Here is a 5,453-nt window from a genome sequence, read left to right on the forward strand (position 1 = left end):
TCAGTCAATGTACTGGGAAAGCCAGCGAACGCCCATGAACACTTCCATGGGGCATGCATTCAGTTCCTTCAGAGTCACATTTCCCTTTCCTGTGGTCTGTCTATAAAGTCCAAATATCTCACGTAGCTTTTCTTCACTGATAGCATCTGACCTGTCAATTTTGTTTCCCAAGATAAGGATTGGTACGTTGGATATTGTTTCATCAGTCATTAAAGCATTAAGCTCAATTTTGGATTCCACGAGGCGAGAATGATCTGAACAGTCCACCAGAAAGACAATCCCATTAATTGCTGGAAGATAATTTTTCCAAACCCGACAAGCTTGCTCATGCCCACCAAGATCAAAAGTTGTAAACGTCACTCCAGCAATTGTCAGTTCTTCTGATGTTGGATGTAGTGTTGGAACATGCTGGCCCAATCTGTCATCTTTGAGCATGTGAAGAAGAGTAGTTTTGCCCACATTGTCCAAGCCCAAGAAGACATTATTAATGCTTACTACCGGATGCACATCACCACCTCCCCTCGATTACTAATCTTTTATCTTTTTTTGTGTGTGTTGGTCCTGGGGCTTGAACTCAGGGCCTATGTGCTGTCCCTGAGCTTTTATGTTCAAGGCTTACATTCTACCACTTAAGCCACAGCGTCACTTTCAGCTTTTTCCATAGTTAATGGGAAGTAAGAAAGAATCTCATGGACTTTACTGCCAAGGCTGGCTTCCAACCAGGATCCCCAGATCTCAGCCTTCTGAATAGCTAGGATAACAGGTGTGAACCACCAGTGCCAGGCTTCAATTACTAATCTTATTGTGGCCCTCCTATGAAGTGTTTCTCTCTTGCTACTTTCAAAATTCTATATTTATCTTTGGTTTGTTTTTCACCATTTGATTATGATGTATTTCAGTGTGGCTCTCTTACCTGGAGTTAATTGAACATCTAGATTGTGAAAAGTAATGTTTTCATCAGATCTGAGTTTTAATTCATTATTTACTCAAATGCTTTTTACTTGCTTCCTCTTCTCTTTGGTACTCTATTATGGTTTGAATGTGAAATGTACCCCACAGGCTCATGGATCTGTTCCCAACTGGTCATACTATTTTGGGAGTGGTAACTTTAAGAGATGAAGCCTAGTTGGAGGAAGTGGTTGAAGGTCATATCTGATCCCCAATCCCTTTTTTTTTTTTTGCCTGTCCTGGGCTTGAAATCTGGGTGAAGGTGCTATCCCTGAGCTTTTATGCTCCAGGCTAGTGCTCTACCCAGTTGAGCCACAGCTCTACTTCCAACTTTTTGATGATTAATTATTGATAAGAGTCTCAAAGACTTTCCGGCCTGGGCTGGCTTCGACCTGAGATCCTCAGAGCTCAGCCTCCTGAGTAGCTAGGATTAAAGGCATGAGCCACTCTGCCTGCCTGGTGTCTCTGCTTCTTGTCTGTCATTAAGGTGAGTGGCTTCCTCTGCATGTTCCTGAAGCCACCAGGTTCTTTCTTGCCATAGGCCCAGAACCAAGGACTATAGACTATATCCTCTGAAACTGTGAGCTAAATTAATCTTTCCCTCTGTACATTGTCAGGCATCTTGTCACTGTGATGGACAATATACCCATATGTGTATCTATATGTTTGAAACTGGCCATTCCCCTGTGGTTCTGTGGACTTTTCTTCATTATTTCTTCTTTTTCCTCAGACTGAGTAATCTCAGTTGACCTATATTCAAGCCACTAGTTATTCCTTCTGTCCACTCAAATCTTCTCCAGTCTATTTTTCATTTCAGTTATTGTACTTTTCAACCTTGGAATTTCCATTTGGTTTGTTTTTGTAATCACTCTCTCTTTACCAATATTGAGATACCATTTACATACTTTTGTTCATGACTTCTTTTTGCCTGTTGAAAATATTTTAATAGATCATTTCAAGCTTCTGTCTCAGGAGTCTGGTCCTTTGCAGAAGAGCCCTACAATCTTTCTGAGGAATATTTTTTTCTTGATTGCTTTCCCCCCTTATTTATAGATCATATTTGGTTTCTTCAGGTGTCATAATCTTTTTAGAAAACTGGACAACGTAATAACTCTCAGAGTCAGATTCTCCCCCCTTCTCTGTATTTGTTGTCACTGATACTTCATAGTGGTTTAGTGACTTGAGGCAATTCTGTAAAGTTGCCATTTTTGATAATATAATATGTGGTCACTGAATTCTCTACTGTAATTGGGTGGTCAATCAACTCTTAGAGAGTTTCTAAAACTCAAGTCAGTAGATCTCCCAGTCTTTGCCAAGGTGCTTTTGTATATGATGGGGCTCATATCAAAACATACTTTTTTTCTTTTTGGCCAGTCCTCAGGCTTGAACTCAGGGCCTGGCCACTGTTCCCTTAAGGCAAGTGCTCTATCATGTGAGCCACTGCTCCACTTCTGGCTTTTTGGGTAATTAATTGGAGGTAAGAATGTCACAGGCATTCCTGTCTGGGCTGGCTTCCAGCCTCTATCCTCAGATCTCAGCCCCTACAAGAGTTAGGATTACAGGCATGAGCCACCAGCACTCAGCTGCTGCAGGTACATTTTTTTATTTGGGGAGGGGGGTCCGGTCATGGGGCCTGAACTCTGGGCCTGGGCACCGTCCCTCAGCTCTTCAGCTCAAGGCTAACGCTCTACCACTTGAGCCACAGCGCCACTTCCGGCTCTGTTCTTTTTGTTTATGTGATGCTGAGGCATCAAACCCAGGACCTCATTCATGCATGCAAGGCAAGCGCTCTACCACTGAGCCACCTTCCCAGCCCTGCAGGTACATTTAAAGCATGTGTTTGTTAGTGTTTTACGTAAGCATTCACTGGGAAGAGGCTTTTTAGCACCAGGAAAGCACTGCTTCAGGTCAAATGGAGACAACTCTTTCTAGTGGGTCTTCTAGGTAAACACCACACAGGTCATATGCAAGCCAAGCATCCCCAATCTGAAAATCTAGAATCCAAAATGTCCAAAAATCTAAAATGTTTTGAGTGCTGACACAAGTAGGAAATTACACATTTGACCTCATGAGGGGTCACAGCCAAACTGCTGGTACTTTATATCCATCTCTATCTATCTATCTATCTATCTATCTATCTATCTATCTATCTATCTATCTATCTATCTATCTATCTATCTATCTACCTACCTACCTACCTATCTAGGCTTTGGGCTTGTTTAAAGCTTATATATGGGTGAATTTTGCATTTAGACTTGGGTCCTATCTCCAAGATATTTCATTATGTATATGCAAATATTCCAATAATTAAAAAATACTGAAATACTTCTGGTTTCAAGCATTTAGATAATGAATACTCAACCTAAAACAATTCTTTGGAAATGAAGCTTTGAAAAAAAATTCAAGTCCATTTTTCTCTCTCCAGTACTGGGAACTAGTGTTGTTTTTCATGGACACACACACATTGAATAAGAGGCCAGAATAAGGCAAACATCACATATTGTTACCACGATTCAGTCATTTTTCTTGAGTAAATGCTTCTTCAGAGGTTTGGTACAGGTGTTAAAAAAAAACTGTTGCTGTTTCTTTTTTGTTTCACCCCCTTTTTTTTTTTTTTGTCGGTCGTGGGGCTTGAACTCTGGGCCTGGGCGCTGTCCCTCAGCTCTTCAAGGCGAGCGCTCTACCACTTGAGCTACAGCGCCACTTCCAGTTTTCTGGTGGTTTATTGGAGATAGGAGTCTCACGGTCTCTCCTGCCCGGGCTGGCTTTGAACCGCGATCCTCAGATCTCAGCCTCCTGAGTAGCTAGGATTACAGGCGTGAGCCACCAGCGCCCGGCTCACCCCCTTGTTTTTAAATGATAGGGTAAACTTTCAGATAGTCCCACCTATAATTTTCTGTGATACTACCCTCCCTTCCCATTTCTTGTTCTTGTTAAAATAAGCAGTTTTACGTAGTCGGAATGAAGTTCCAAATTTTGTTATTAGCAGAACTCTACTGCTGCGCGACATCCTCAGCTCCCAGTTCTTCTTTAGCTTGAGACAAATACATGGGTTGTCTGTACCTGCCGACCTCAGGGGGAGCCAGTGACTTGGGCAGTTTTAAGTAGAGTTTATCTTCTGGCTCTATTTTAGTATTTGGGAGTTACTTTAATAAAAGAGCTCTGGAGGCTGGGAAGATCAAGATGAAAGGGGCTAGGGCTGAGAATGTGGTTTAGTGGCAGAGTGCTTGCCTAGCATGCATGAAGCCCTGGGTTCAATTCCTTAGTACCACATAAACAGAGGCCAGAAGTGGCGCTGTGGCTCAAGTGGTAGAGTGCTATCCTTGAACAAAAGCTCAGGGACAGTGTCCAGGCCCTGAGTTCAAGCCCCAGGACTGACAAAAACAAAAAAAGATAAAGGAGCTGTCAGACATTGCTTATGCCTTGTTTTTGATTCATAGGCAGCTGTTTTCTGTGTCCTCACATGGCAGAAGTGAGAGAGTATTCTCTTTTAAGGGCATTCACTCCATTCATGACCTAATCACCTTCCCAAAGCTCCTCACAGCATCATGTGGGGTCAGATTGTTAACACAGTCCTCTAGGGGGAATGGCTTGCACTGTCCATAGCACTTTGCTTCAGGATTGTTTTTATTTTCCAGCCAACATGCTTCTTCTGATCTCTCTTCCAGTTCTTCAAGTTAGCAGAATCATAGGTTTTGTGTCTGTCATCTAGGTAAAACTCACCCCATGCAGTCTTCATCCATGTACTGAGTTCCCTTCAAATGCTCTGGGTTTTGTCTCATTTGATTATCATCAAGTAGATGGCATTCTAATTTTGTCCAGTTATCCTCTCTGTGGGAAGAATTGATCTTCCTCTGTTCATTATCAGAACTTTAAGCTCACAATTTTATCTATCTATCTATCCCCCCCTCCCCTGGTTAGTCGTGGGCTTGAACTCTGGGCACTGTCCCTCAGCTCAAGGCTAGTAGTGCTCTACCACTTGAGCCACAGTGCCACTTACGGCCTTTTCTGTTTATGTGGTGCTGAGGAATCGAATCCAGGGCCTCACACATGCTAGGCAAGACTCTACCACTGAGCCACCTTCCCAGACCTTACAATTATATTTTATAAGCATAAATTCATTATTTCAAAAGGCGGTTTATAAGCAGTGAAAAGGTCAATTTTTTCTTTTTGGTACCAGTCCTGGGGTTTGAACTCAGGGCCTGAGCACCATCCCTGAGCTTTTTTTGCTCAAGGATTGTATTCTACTACTTGAGTAACAGCTTCACTTCTGGTTTTTGGGTAGTTAATTTGAGATGAGTTTCAGGGGCTTTCCTACTCAGGCTGCTTCAAATTGCAATCCTCAGCAGTCAGCCTCTTGAACAGCTATTATTACAGGTGTGAGGCACCAGTGCCCACCTCACTCTCCTCTTAGTATAATTCTTGGATATAGATATGTGAATGCCCCAATTTTCTTTTTCAAAAAAAGCAAGACAAAATTTATGGAATATTTTATTTTCCGTACT

General features: G+C 42.3%; 1 pseudogene; it reads right to left on the bottom strand.

Annotated features, from left to right (window-relative positions):
- Positions 1–435, bottom strand: LOC105988167 (annotated as a pseudogene).
- Positions 436–5,453: the final 5,018 nt, after the last annotated feature.

The sequence above is a fragment of the Dipodomys ordii genome, unplaced genomic scaffold, assembly GCF_000151885.1.
Source record: "Dipodomys ordii isolate 6190 unplaced genomic scaffold, Dord_2.0 Scaffold47, whole genome shotgun sequence".
Classification (NCBI taxonomy): domain Eukaryota; kingdom Metazoa; phylum Chordata; class Mammalia; order Rodentia; family Heteromyidae; genus Dipodomys; species Dipodomys ordii.